The sequence below is a fragment of the Vicugna pacos genome, chromosome 2, assembly GCF_048564905.1.
Source record: "Vicugna pacos chromosome 2, VicPac4, whole genome shotgun sequence".
NCBI lineage: Eukaryota > Metazoa > Chordata > Mammalia > Artiodactyla > Camelidae > Vicugna > Vicugna pacos.
The window spans coordinates 27,735,376-27,751,041 of record NC_132988.1 but is presented as its reverse complement, the minus strand read 5'-3'; the positions used below and the strand labels follow the sequence as shown (position 1 = coordinate 27,751,041).

Genomic DNA, 15,666 nt, shown 5'->3' with positions numbered 1-15,666 from the left:
TTTGAGAAGCACAGAAGCATGGACAAAAATATAAAGGCTTTTAAAGGATAAAAATTAGCAAGAAGAGCAAAGATCAGCTATTACCTAATGTATTTTGTTGAAAAAGCAGTAAAAAATATTCTTTGACCATGAACACAGTGCATTCTGTTCTCATATATTCTCTTAAAATGCCCTGGAGAGGATTAGAATATCTTTGAGACCACGAAAGCTAGTTACTTTCTGGCAAAATGTTTCTGGTTTGCTTTAAGAAGAAAAGTTAAGTTTATGTTTAAATATGAGTAGGAAAATAATTGTTATTATATTAGAAATAGAAATCCTGACACACTTTAGCCTTCTTTTGAAGTAATCACATAAACTTACAGGGTTTTTTTTTTTAACGTAGATCAGAAAGTCATACTACTATTTGCACTACATATGATGAAAATTAGCATTAATGTATTCAGAAATTTATTCTATTTTGAACTATTCTCCTTTTCACATTTAACACCTACTACCTGGGAAATGTCAGCCTTCTGATAAGTGAAGTGTAACAGATAGCAATCACATAATATGTAATAATTCTCTTTTCAGATTCTAGGACCCAGAATTTTAAGAATGACTCTTTCCCTCAAAAGGAGGGTTGAATTGGGAGTGGCGAGGTGTGAGGAGAACAGGACACAAGCCGGAAAGACTGTCAGGTAACCAAGAGAAACGGGATAAGTGACTTAATGTCCTGAATAGGCAGAAACTGGAATTTTGACACGTTAGAAAAAACTGCCTAATTTCATGAGTCTTTTGCTATTTTGCCTTTTAAGTGTCTGCTAAATATTCTTTTTTTGTGTGCTTTGCTCACTCTTTACTATGAAGTATTCCCAACATAAAAAAAATGCAGAAATGAACACAATGAATATCCCTGCATGTTCTTAAAAATAAAATATTCAATCTTAGTTACACCGTGGCTATTTAACTCTTAGTGACAATATTTGCACAGGTTTATATATGTATTTTTAAAAGTCATAGTATTTCAAAAGTGAAATATTTTTATCCATGGCAGAAATTCAGGAACTTGAATTATAAATTTAAAAATTATCTAAGTCGCATCTATTGAGAAAAATATAAATGAATATAATTGATTCACACTAGAAACAGTGATGCATTAAAAAATAAATGGTAATCAAACTTGTTGTTTTCTCATCCCTTTAGTACTTTATAGTTACTTTAGAAAATACTTGAATCTTCGTATAAACAATATCTGCCATTGAATAAAAGACTGAGGAAAACTTTTTTAAGAACATAATTTTAAAGCCAAGCAATACTTCAGAGACTCCATAATTATTGTGTATATGAACACTGAAATCTTCCTGCTGTGACAGTAATGACCAAATTGTTTCAAAACACACACAGACTTCTCTAATCAAAAACATATGATAATAAGGTACCAAGAAAAGCCCTCGTCCTAGAAAAAAGAGTTGCAATAATCTTCTTGAAGACAACACCCCTCCTTTCTCCACTTCACTATTAACACCTTTCAGAGGGCAGGCTCAGTTATATCTTACTGTGCTAAAACCATTCAGCCTGATTGAAAAGAAATATAAGTCATCTAAAGCATAACTGAAAAATTCAGTGGAAGCGCAATCTGTTATTCTCTTTTCTAATGTCATTTTAAAGATGTAGAAAAGCCAATGTGGGAAGCATCTTATTTCTCTTGTGAGGTCATTTTTTTTCCCCTTAGAGAAATCCCTAACCACCAAATGACAGTTTTGATCATATACCTAGAAAGAAACACTCAAAGCCCAGCTTCCTGTCTCTTTGAAGAATAGTTTTCCCATCATAAAATAATCTCACTTGGAAATGATTTTTTAAATTTGATTTATGCAAAACATATCCCAGTGCCCTGAAAAACCTGCGTTTGTGGTTGTTATACCACAGATAGAGGAGAAACTGCTTATCAGCGAGCTGTTGCAAAATGGCAACGGGAACTGCGGCTGGGATTAAGGGAGCTGGTGAAGCAGAGCACACCGTGAAAGACATAAAACATGTTACAAGGCTCATGGGCATTATTGACAGGTTTCCACTGCTTTTTTGATAGGATTCTATTCAGCAGGAATCTCGTTTGTAAAGAACCCTTTCATTTAAACATAATAAAATGCCCCATTCAATTAGGGGGAGCCCCAAATGTTTTCCCACTAATTCAGGTCTGTGTAGGGAACTGAATCGTTGCTATGAAATCTTTTGAAACATTTTTTGGCTTGTTACATTAAACCAAACCTTGAAGTAAAGAAACAGGAGAGAGATGTTTTTAGACTAAGTAAGGTTTATTTATATTTGAAATTCAGCAAGCATTTGCACAAACCAAGAGTTTTAGGATGACACATTTCTTCAATTAAGGAAAAAGCAGTATTTCTTTTTGTTAAATCTATTATCACTCTAGAAAAACTACTATTTCCATAAATAAATACTGTCATAAGAACCCAATACTTAAAATTAAACACTTTATTCCTTTAAAATAGAAGTGTGCTGTATAATCTTGTAATGGCAGCATGGTCAAGTCACACATATTTTCCAAAATGATTAGTAAGTCTCTTTGTAAATGAGGAAATGACACATAAAGAAAAGTGGAAGCCTTAATTTCAAGTATGAGTGTGAAAGGAAGGGTCCTTTTCTTTTAAGAATTAATGCATGTCACTTCTCTGTCTCCACCACACAGCAGAACCATCCAAAGAAATAGCAGTCACCAACAAGAGTTCTTAGATTCCATACAGAGAGATTCTAATGCAACTGAGTGTTGATAACTGCCCTAAACCAAGGGAGAAAACCAAGTAAAACATGAATGTGGGCAGAGACCTTGTGTATAGTTCTAATTCTAATTCCATAATTGCACTTTTTAGGTTCAGAATTTTTATTTTCAGGTGAAGTTACGATTCTGCTAATGGTCTAGAGATAAACTATCTTAATATTAACCATTTTCTTTTAACTATCACCTAACGTACAAAGTGCCAAATGAAATTGTAATTTTAACATCAATTATAAGTGTGGGGGATATTTTTAACTCTTTATTGATATGTGAAGATCAACACTGAAAAAGCATTTTCAGTTAATACAAGAGGTGACATTTCTACTACAAAGTGACAAAAGAAGCACTCATGCAAGCTGACTTGAAAATTACCTTAGATGCTCTTTTAAGAAAATGTTCTAAACACCTGTATCTCTCAGTTACAGTACTGATACATTTCACAGCTGCTATATGAAGAAGCAGTTCACAAGACCCAAAGTCTGCAGTAGCCAGTGAGTGATAACTTACTGCATCCTATGTACCTCATGCAAAATTTTACTGTAAAATTCTAAATAGAATGAGTTTTTTAAAAATATTTATACAATATCCAGTTTCAAAACTTATACAATTATATTGGACAGTAACTAACTAATATGTATGTCTAGGCCTTTGCACTACAGATTATCTTTTACACGATACACAGCCAGAGTCATAGCTTACACTCTGCCTGATACTGACATTGTTAATAACGTCCTTCTGCTGTATCACCACCCTCTTGCGCACCCGTTTCTTCCAATTCACCGTCACTGTCATCTTGTGAAATGCCTTCTTTCATGAAGTAGAATGTGATTCATGAAACTGGATTTTCATTGGAAAAAATATTCCAACTGCTATTTATCAACAATTTTAACACTGAAAGAAACATGTATTATTAACATTCCACCCTCAGAAGTTCCGGGAACACAAGAAGAGTTACAAAGAGTGTTCTTTTTGCTTCTTCTACTGCTTAATAATTTTCATAGTGTCAGCCTTTCTTTGCTGTCAGTTTACCTGCCTGCCCCACCGAGATGTCTATTATTTCTAGTCCATGGGGAAAGTAGGGATTAGACTTATCTGAATTGGCCTCTTTTTCTATGCCTTCATTAATATCTCATTTGGAAAATAACTCAATAAATTCAAAAAGAAATTATGTCAGAAAACACATAAGCTTGACAACATCTGAGAAGCTGGACATCTTTCAAGAGTTTGCGAACGAGGTATTCAAATTTGAATAGGAATAGTCAGATATTCCAAGTCATATATCTGAGCATATTAACATTCTCAAAATAGTCAACATACAACAAAGAACACATTCCAAGTGGTGTTTTCCTTTATATGTTTTATTTTGTCTTGCTTTTCCTCAGAAATTATTTTCCAACCATTTCATTTCCTTTACGTTCATATTTTCTAGACCCATATATTTAATATATCATAATATCTCTTTCCAAACAGAACACAGTGCTCCCTATTAAGATTTTTAACTTTTTAAGAGTGTTTGACTTCTATTTGTGCAATTTCTACTTGAAGGCTGTTAGGGCAGTAATTTACAGCTTAACAACTTCCAACAAGTGCTCAGTGTAGCCTGAAGATGCTCCAGTGTACTGGCACATCTTTCTAAAGGATTTTCAAAAAACTGAAGAGTTGTCTTCTTTTAAACAGTTGCTTCTTTCTCTGTTTCTCAGCTTTCTCCAGAACAAGGCAGCCTCTTCATTTTCTGCAGCGTTTTCCATCTGTCACTGGCATAGTAGTACATGCGCTCTTGGTCTAGAGGTTTGCTTGCATTTGCAGCATCCTGATTATCCTTCTCATCATTATCTTTGAAGCCAAATGAAAATGATATCCTGTAACTGTGGGTCTGTGAGTTGTTTTGGAACAGGATGTCTCAGCCTGTCAGCATTGTTCTGTAATTGCTTTCTAACTGGATTTATGTTTGCACCTGAATTTGGGTGAGCCCGGGGGTTGGGTGGGGAATTTTAAGATTAAGGCTGCCCATGTAGCTAGAATATGTCTGTATATCAGCTCATTGTGAGAGCTCTACCTCAAGCTGATTCTGAACTTTCCCGTGGAGAGGTGCTTTGTCCTAATGCTGGGTAGCTAGAGACTTGGAGACAAAGACAATAGTGGAAACACAAAGACCATCATTCCTGAGTTCTTAGGTTCCCATTAACGTATACCCATGTCCCACTGCTGAACTCTGTACTTTGATTGTGATAACTCTATTCCAGGTGTAAAAACTGGGGGAGTTTCAGAGTCTATTTAGCATCTGATTACCTAAGCTGATCCAAGTTTACCTAATTAATGCACTTTCTCATAGAAGACTATCTGTACACGAAGATAAATAATTTTCCTCTGAAAATATTGCTATAACACCGCAAATGTCTCTTCATTAGCACTTTGCACTGATACAATTTGCAAATTTTAATTAATTTTTACTGTTGATTTTTCCCACTACATAGATTTCATGAGGACAAGAGCCATCTCTATGGAACATGACAGAGAGCTCAAGAAATATTTCTTGACTGGCTGAAGAATAATGAGATTGAAACAGAATCATAAAGATGTGAGGAAAACTGGATATATTTAAGTCACTGTGGAGTAACCAGTAAGGAGAGGTAAAAATTATGATGGGGTATAGTTAAACTACAGAATACATTTCTATATTCTGGTATATGTGGAAGAATTGTTACAACAATGGAATAATGGAAGAAATGTTTTCAATAGTACAAAAGAATTTTACCCAGAAGAAACTCTAACAGAAAGAGAAAAGGAAAAGGGAATAGTTTAGGAGAAGATATAGGAATGTCAGGACTCCTATTTAATAAATTTATTTTCATTCTGAAGGAGAAGATGAGATTTTTGAGTGAAGGAAGAGGTATTAAAGTTAGAAGTTGGAACTTGCTGGAGAAGATGTGAAATATAAGCCATAAAGAATAGGAAGAGAGCCTAGTAATGGTGCCACTTACTAATGTTATTGCCCAGGTCTCTGCAGGAGGAATTGTCATAGGAAGTGTGGTGCTTACAGTAATAACATTGTGAGGCGTTGTGTTTTAAAAGTTGGAAAATAATTATTGTTGCAAACTGCAGTGTTCATCGTATTAATACAGTGAAACACATTACGAATTTCCAATTGGCAAATATTACATGTAATGTTTACTATGTTTACTTAAAACCATTTTTCTTAAAGATCATGCGCATGAGAACATTTTTTGTTAAATTGAAATAAAACAAAGAAAATCCAGAAATCCATGGAAAAGCAATAAAGCTTTATTTTAAAAAGAAAAAAAAGAAGTAAGAGACTGATGAATATAAGATTCAGAAAAATGTTAACTTCATTAAGAAGAAACCAGGTGGATGGGATGAGAGTGGCAATATGTTTACATCAGTTATCATCAAGGTCTCGGATTTGTTTGTGTGGTAGGTTCATGAGTGCTTTTTACATTTAGAGAAATATGCCTACAAAAAAAAAAAGCTCACTAATAAAGTAATACATAAAAGAAGCCAGGCATGGATCTATGACTATATTGTGTCATGAAACTATGATTAAGAAGTATTCGACTACGTGCATATACAGTGAAAGTAATAATAAAATTAAATAAGGAAAACAATTTTATTCCCAAAGAATTACGTGTATGTGCACCTTAAATGAATGGATTTCCAAAGAGCACACTGAGAAGGCTTATTTGTAAGAAGCTATGTCTCTACGTCAGAAGAACAGTGAAGGGTTTGATCTCTTCATCCCAAATAGGAAATCTCTGCAAACAAATAGCCTAATAAAAACCAGTATGTTCAATAATGAGTAGCAACACAGGAAATGTTAGATCACTGTTATAATATTGTTATTAGGATAATTTGAGGAGAGAAATGAAACTTTCATACCATCAAATAATTATTTAAATAGAAAAAGCCTTTTCAGAGCAAGTGGTAAGCAAATATTCTGTCATGAATTAATGAACACAAACACATTGAAGTTTGCAATCAGTCTTATGAAGGGAGATCACAAAGCAGAAGTGTGAAGTTAGAGAAAAAATGATGAGAAAGTATGAAGACATGAAACATGAATTTGTAAGACCTTGGTAAAAATTGAAAAAAAAAATAAAGCCATCAGACAAATGAAGATTAAATTAGAAGTGATACTTGGGAGAGTCCATCAAAGAAAATACAGAAGTGACTTGGAGAATAAAAATGAGAAAACTGACTCAAACACAGTCAAAATTTTAAAAAGAATTGTAAAACTGGAAATTCATTTTTAAGAAGCTTGGGGAAAAGTACATTCTATATTGTGCTTGCTATGAATACAGACTGATACAGCACCCATGGAGAGCAGTATTATGTACAGTTGACCTTTGAACAGTTTGGATGTGAACCACACGGGTCCACTTATACTCGAATTTTTTTCAGTAGAAATACTCCAGCACTATTCCATCCAAGGTTGAGTTCCTGGAGACAGAGGAACTCACGTTGTATACAGAGAGTCAACCCTAAGTTATATGCAGATTCTCAACTCTGTGGAAGGTAGGTCCCCCTAACCCCACCTGAGTTCAAGGGTCACTGTATTTATAATATCTAAGTTACAAAATAATAGAATATAACCTTTAACCAAAAAATTTTGCTTTGGAGAATTCCTCATACAGATATACTTACGTGAATGATGTTCATTACAACCTTGTTTGTAAGATCAGAATAGTGTAACCTAAACAATGAAATGAATTAATTAGAAAATGTATACATCCAAACAGTGGAAACTGTTACAGCTCTAAAAAGGGTTAATTAATGTCTCTATGCCCTGAAATAGAAATGTTCTTTACATATTTTGGAAGGGAAAGGAAAAGTGATGAACTATGTAAATACTTATTATCTTTGTTAGAAAATAAGGAAGGGATCAGAATCTCTGCACTCGTTCACTTGTATAAACATAAAAAACCTGTGGCCAGATTGCTAAGAATCCATGAAGGTTGGGGACAGACAGCTGCATAGAAATATAAGAATCAATATTGATTATTCAGCATTTTTAACATTTAATTCTGACTTACATAATTGCATTAGATTTTTTTCAAAGCTAACAAAATACAAAGCTAATAAATAAAATAAAAGGGATGTTATGTGGTGGTTTAAGCAGTGAAATGACATAATCTGTATTATGAATACAAATGGACTTCATGGAGACAATGAATCTGAAATGAAGTGGATGAATTTAGGATAAGTCTTGAGGGAAAAGCTATACAAATTTTGGATGGTTTCATTTACTTATTCCTTTGACAGATGTTTATTAAGTACCTGATACATGTTAAGACTGTTTAAAGGCACTGTTCATTAGATGTTAGCCCAGAGGTGAAAAGGGAAGAATCAAGGGTGACTTGAGGGACAGTACTGAAAATTATTGAACACAACAGAGGTGTCATATCAGTCCTGATGAGAAGTGCTGGTGTAGGAAGAAACTTGAGAAGAGAGTTCCAATTTGAATATATACTTTTGAGATGTCTTTTTGACATTCAGATGGAGATGTTAAGGTAAATATATTAGTACATGATTTTTTTTTCATATTTTAAAAATCTTATTTCTCAGATACTTGTCTTCAAAAATATGGTGAGACACACTATGTTTCTCTGTAGGAAAGCTCAGTATCTTAAAAAATGATAATCTATCCTCAATTATACTAGAAATATAATTCAGCCCTAATTAAAGTCCCAGAGGTTTTTTGGAAAGAACTTTGAATGTTTATTCTAAACTTAATCTAGAAAGAAAAATGTGTGAAAATGGTCAACTCTAAAAAAAAAAATTAGAATTTTTATCACAACAGATATCTAATGTTACTAAATTGCAATTTATACAGCACTCTGGGTTTTGTACAGAAATGATCAAAAAGTGATTTTATTGGTAATGTTATTTCACAGTCCTTTGTCAAACAGTGTGAATTTTGAGGCTATTGGGTAGGCTGTGAGCAGTCTAAGCAATTACTCTTTCCTCTGAAACAAGTTTTTTTTTTCCCCCTCCCTTTGTTTGTTAAAACTGCCTTTGCTGGGAAAATCCTCAAAATATCCAGCTTTCTGGCACTGTCCAGTCTCATTTTGGCTGAGGCTGCTGGCTGCATTAAGGGCATAACTCTAACATCGTGTCAGCCTTCTCCTTGCTATAGCTCCTGGCGTTGGACACAGATTTTGTAATACCATAGTGCCGCTGCATCCAAATACTGGGGACCAACACACACGGAATTGATTCCAAATGACGTGTGACAGACATATCTCCTTCATGGTTCACCTTTTGCCTCCAGAGTCCATCTTTTAGCTCAGAAGATATTGGTAATCTTGCAAATTTCTCTTATTCATTCTGTCTGGTCCTTCATGCAGTAAGTACATTATTTCAGAACTCCTAAAAAATTGTGGTATGTATATAAAAGTCTTAAGTAAACTAAAGAAAGCAAAGCAATACACTATTTTTAGTATTACATGAGCTAGTTTTTAAAATTTTTGAGGAGTGACACCTCTGCTCACACTACCATGTGTGGCATTTCCCCCTTACATCTTTATCAATAAAAAGCAAAAAATGAAAAAAAAAATGAAATAAAACCCGCACACAAACATACAAATCTTATTTTTTCTGAGTTTTATTATGCTACCTCAGTTCCTCTGAAATAAGGTATGCAACCTAAACTGGTAAATTGATAAACTGTCTTTGATATTATGTGGGGTTTTTTTCGTAAAAAATGGACCTCTAGGGCACTTAAAAAGTAAAATGTTTATTTCATTATGGCTCATAACATGCACACTGGTGAAGTTTTTCTCTCCAGGCCTCCTCACAGCCCTCTGTGTCCAGGGCTGTCTCGTATCACTGGGTTCCTTGCTCAGGCGTGGTTAGGGAGCTGTGTACCCTCAGCAAAGGCCTTGTTTGCCTCCATGGTATAAAAATATACATAAATTAAGGTACATATTAGTGAATTATTATAAGGACACATCTATTTCACAGCTTACAGTCCAGAAAGAGTGCTGCCAGGATCCAGGCTCCCCAGGTTCCCTCATTCCCTTTCCAAATCATGATCCCCTAACATTTTCCTGATTTTTATTATAGTCACTTTGAACATATATTTATACTTATGTCATCTCCCAGGTGTCTCTAATTATGACTTTTTGGACCAATTTTTTATTTTGTATTAATGGAAGTACACAGTATATTTCTTGTAATGTAGATCTGCTAAAGATAAATTTTCTGAACTCTTGCTTATCTGGAAAAATGTGTCTTTGTTTTTGAGGGATATTCTTTCATGTTACACAATTCTAGATTTTTTTTTTCCTTCTGTCCTTTTAAAGGTGTGATTCCATTGCCTCTAGTTTCCATTGTTTCAGATCAGATGTCAACAATTATTTTTTATTACTGTTTTCTGAATTTAATATGTCCTTCCTAAATTCTGTTTTTAAGATTATCTCTTTGTCTTTGGTTTTCAGAGGTTTTTCTTCGAGATGCCTAGGTCTGATTTTCTGCTTTTATCTTACTAGAGGTGTGTTGAACTCCTTGGAACTAAACTCAGTTTAGAGCAGTCTCTATCATTATCTTGTCAAATATTTCTTCTGTCTCATTTTATTGTCCTTCTTGAAATGCAGTTAGTATGTTAAAATATTTTATATTATGCCACAGGTCTTGGCTAATTTTAATTTTTAAACTATTTTTCCTTATTATGTTTCTGTTTGGATGATACCTATTACTCTGCTATCAAGATTACTTACTCTTCCTCTTGTACATTCAGATCATAAAATGATGTCTTCATTTCTAACAAGATATTTTATGAATAAATAATCTCATCACCAAGAATGTTATCCTGTGTATATACTATATATGTAATAAAATATATATAAAATATATGCAATGAAGGTTTTAGAATAAATACATAAGAAAACAGCATATAATTGAGAATTGGTTAACTTAATAATGAGAAAGAACAAAGAGAAAGGTACACTAAAATTTCACAAAAAAATTGTCTGCAGATACTTTTAAATTAAACATTGTTCAGTATTGAATTAAACATTGGTTCAAAATAAAAGATGAGAGAAATTAAGATTTAAAATAAGGAAATACAGAATTTTTTTAAAAGGAGATTTACAGGAAGGCAGAATAATGGCTCTCCAGAGATGTCCATATTTAACCCCCAGAATTTATGAATAGGTTATATGGATGGCAAAAGAGATTTTGCAAATGTGCGTAAGTTATAAGTTTTACAATAAGGACATCATAGTTGATTATCTCTGTGGGCCCAATATAATCACAAAGATTTTTAAAAGATGAAAGAGAGCTGCAGAAGACTCAGACAAGGGAACATAATGATAGAAACCAAGGTCAGAGTGATTTGACAGCTGATGGATGATGGGGCTTCAAGCCAAGGAATGCAGGTCACCTCTAGAAAATGGAAAAGTCAAGCAAGGGGATTCCTCTCTTGGAGTCTTCACAAAGAAATGCAGCCCTGCTCTCACCTTGATTTTTATCTCGGTGAGACTCATTTTGAATTCATGATCTCTAGAATTATGAGGTAATAACTTACTATAAGCCACCAATTTTGTGAAATTTCTTACAGCAGCAATAGACAACTAATACACATCGATGCCTATTTGAGTTCTTACTTTTTTTTTAAGAAAAAAACAAACAACCCAATCCAAAAATGGGCAAAAACCTAAACAAGCAATTCTCCAAGGAAGAAACACAAATGATCAATAGGTACATGAAAAAATGCTCAGTATCACTAATTATCAGAGAAATGCAAATCAAAACTACAATGAGGTATCACCTCACACCAGTCAGAATGGCCATCATTCAAAAGTCCACAAACGACAAATGCTGGAGAGGCTGTGGAGAAAAGGGAACCCTCCTACACTGCTGGTGGGAATGCAGTTTGGTGCAGACACTGTAGAAAACAGTATGGAGAGTCCTCAAAAGACTAGGAATAGACTTACCGTATGACCCAGGAATCCCACTCCTGGGCTTGTATCCAGAAGGAACCCTACTTCAAAATGACACCTGCACCCCAATGTTCACAGCAGCACTATTTACAATAGCCAAGACATGGAAACAGCCTAAATGTCCATCAACAGATGGCTGGATTAAGAAGCTGTGGTGTATTTATACGATGGAATACTATTCAGCCATAAAAACCGACAATCTTACTTTTACATTTTAATCAATATCTGTTTCAATCATAAAAAGCATTGCATTACTTGTCCTTATGTTTAAGGGGAAAATAAAAAAACAACAGAGAGGTTAAATTTGCAAAATGGAGTTTTCTTTAAAACTTCCATGGATTATAATGATGAAATATAGGGATTATACTTTCTTCTATAAATGTTGTACAGTTTTTGATTGATTCTTTTTTATACATAAATCCACAGAGAAGCAACAATCCATTGAATAAGTACTGTCCCTGTGTTACTATTATTATAATGTTTTTTAAAAAGTGTTGTGCAGGAATGGGTGACTCAGCACAAATGAGTTGCTTAACACCTGCATGTTATCAAGAACAGCCTGTCTTCAGAACTGCCCATTTACTGTCTCCTGGGAGATGAGGACTAAGCCCTTGAATATTGTCCCTGATAATGATCATTTTTGTATGCTTGAGGCTTTGGACCAAGATACAGCAATCTGACCTAAGAATTAAGACTAAATAGTGATTTACAGGGAACATCTCTTTTTGCTCTGGAGTGTCGGAGTGTGAGAAGCTGAGATCAGTCATGCCAGTGCTGCATGCCCACATGATTGACCCAATAAACACCCTGGAGCTTAGGCGAGCTTTTCTGGTAGGCAATACTTTGCACATGTTGTCACACACAGTTGATGGGAGAAATAAATTCTTCCATGTGACTTTACTGGGTTAGGACACCTGGACACTTGCTTCCTGTTTTCTTGGAATTTGCCTCATGCACCTTTCACTTTGCTGACTTTAGTCTGTATCTTTTCAGTGTCATAATCGTAACCATGAATATAACCATTTTTTTAAGAAACTTCTTGCGAATCATAGTAACTATGAATGACTTTGAGATCTCTCAGCCCTATAATAAAATGTTTTCTCTTTATGTATCAAACCGTACCATTCTAATGTGTATATGATTAAGATTACAAAGGCTTTTAAGAAAATCAGTTATTAACAAACATATAATGGTTTCCATAAATTGGAAATATAACTTAAAACATAGCTAACATCTGAATGACTCCTATTTTCCAAGCACCATGACAAGAGCTTTGCATGATGAAGGGCTCTTTTTCTATGTGATTAAAATCCATGATGTGAGTGTTCTATTTCAAAAATTAAGAAAATTTGATCATTCCCTAAATAGTGTTATTAGGCAAAACTGACTTTCAGCAATTATTCTATACTGTGTAATGCACTTCAGAACATTGATTAGAACAATATCAATTAATTTGAATAGTGAAGTATACTTTTCAATGATAGTGCTTCCTTCTGTCATATGAATACCTATTAAACTTTAATTTTATTCATGTACTTTATGAGTAATATGTATGTATTATGGCTCATTCAGTGGCCATGCCTTCAGCAAAGAAGAGAAAAGAGTTAAATAGCAGTAAGCAGTATGGTGCTCTAAGTGAATGCAGGAAATGACGAATAGTGGCCTATTTTTTAAGTAAATTTAGTAGTGGAATTCATATCTTCTTACATACCAGCATTGAAATACACCCACACAATTAAGTGATGATCTGATTTATGTACGTTATAAATTAAATCATTTATTTACACAATGCTAAAATTGTTGACTATCTTGTTTGGTATTTATTCATTGGAATAACGATTTTACTTATACTTTCATAGTAGAAAGCGTTAGAAAAAGACTTTTAAACCCCAGACAATTACTTCCTTGCCTCTGGGATACCATGACTCAGAAAAGCTTCACAAAGAATGTAAGTACTAGTTCAGCTTTTCTTTAGTAACTCTTGCCTTGCTTTTGTTTCAAAAGGTGATACAGTCCATTTCTCGAGGGAATTCTGGTGGAGACAGTTACCAAGGCAAAATAACTCTAAAAAAATCCATGCTTCAAACAAGAGGTATGTGTTTTTTGTTCTGTGTGTGTATATGTGTGTGCAGGAAAGCATACCTTCAAAATCTCTAAAGCCAGAATAACATTAAGAAATAATGTTTTTGATTTTATTGCATTACATTGATCTCCTGTGTCACATAAAACTGATAGTCGAATTTTCACTGTTTTTAGTGAGCTAGACTGAAACTGGTAGCAACTCAGCTTCTCTTGATGCTAAATAGAACTATTAAAAAAAACAGAGATGAGGATAAGGCTATTTTCTTTCCCAGGACTTGACGCTCTACTGCCACTACTTAATTTTCAATTCCCTACTCCCAGCAAGTTGCCAAAAAACAAAATTACACTGCACCAAACAAACAAACAAACAAACAAAAAAAACTGTGAAGCCATATTAATATTTTATTTAAAAAATTATTACCAGGAAACTACCTTTTCAAGTGCTTATGTTTGAGCTATCCTAAATCTGTGAATACTTTAAATTATCATTATATTATTATACAATACTAAAAAAAGTCTCATAATTCTTTTCTTAATGTAAAAGTATTTCTCACAAATAAATAATCCATCTAGTGGTAATTAATTAAATACCTACCAGTAAAATTTAATGTTTTCTATAGTATATTAATATAGACAACCAAACAGACATTGAAAAAATTTGAATCTAAAGACTATTTGCTGCATAAGTGTAAGAATTAAATAGACATTATTAACATTATTTTTAGTTGATTTAATAAAAATTCAAATAGTACACCATGTTCTAGGACATTGAACCATTCTTCTCAAATGAGCTGGCATGTATAAAAATTTGGGGAAAATAAATCTAATATTGTGATTATCTAACCATTATTACAGCATAAATTTAAATAAGTAAATTAGATATTAAAATTGTAAAGAAACCATAATACAGCCAATTTGAAAGCATTTTCCATCATTTAAAAATGATAGTGATATTGATAATTTATATAATAGATTTTCATCTTAATATCAATATGTTAAAGTCTATGTATAAGATACTGGTGGTCCTGAAGATGTCCTTGAATCTCTGTGCACAAAAGATCTTTACATTTGTAAACTGATTAAGGTAGAAAAGTGCTCCTCAAATGTTAATGTGAAAACATATAACCTAATGGTCTTGTTAAAAATGCATTCTCAGATTGAGTAGGTCTAGGATGGAGTTTCAGAGAGCATTTCTAACAGACCTCCAAGTAATGCCCATGGTCTTGGTTTAATGATCACAATTTGAAAAGCAAGAGTTAGATGACCCTGCTGTATATTTACTCTTTGACTCTTAATCTATAGTTCCAGACCTGCAGGAAAGAATGAAATAATAAAGCTATTATATGACAATGTTATTTTAATGGCAGAGGTCAAAATAAATTGGCTTCTTGTCTAATAAGAGATCTGAATTGATTTTAAATATGGGAAAGGGAAAGTTCTGCACAGAAAAAAAATCACTTTGTTGTTCGTATTGAAAGCTGGAGGAGAGTTCAGGATACAGATACTGGAAAGAAGAGTTTTGTTTGAAGAGGAAACAGCAATCAGAGTGAGTAAGGAACTGTGGAAAATTTGGAGAGACTGTCATACGGTCATGTGAGTGTAGAACGTATGGCAGAGTGTTGGAGAACCAGGGATATATAGTTGTTTGTACATTTTAAGTCAGTCTTATAGGCCATTCTGAGAAATTAAAAATAGCAATTTGGTGCATTTTGCATAGGCACTGTTTTTATGCTTATCTATGTATTTTTTAAATCAGAGGACAGAAAGTTCAACAATGTAGCATTTATTTGCTCTGTAGAATAGTTCCCAGAAAAGAGCCTGTACTAATTCTACACTATATGAAAACAACTTCGA

At 33.6% G+C, this 15,666-nt stretch overlaps 1 long non-coding RNA gene across 2 annotated transcripts; it reads left to right on the top strand.

Annotated features, from left to right (window-relative positions):
- The first annotated feature begins 7,219 nt into the window (after positions 1-7,219).
- Positions 7,220-15,359, top strand: LOC140700035 (uncharacterized). 2 transcript variants are annotated; one of them, XR_012078255.1, is made up of 3 exons: positions 7,220-7,303; positions 13,735-13,822; positions 15,291-15,359. It is a non-coding gene; the product is annotated as an uncharacterized lncRNA (long non-coding RNA). The 2 variants fall into 2 exon arrangements; XR_012078256.1 differs by lacking the exon at positions 7,220-7,303 and adding an exon at positions 10,222-10,280.
- The last annotated feature ends 307 nt before the right edge of the window (positions 15,360-15,666 follow it).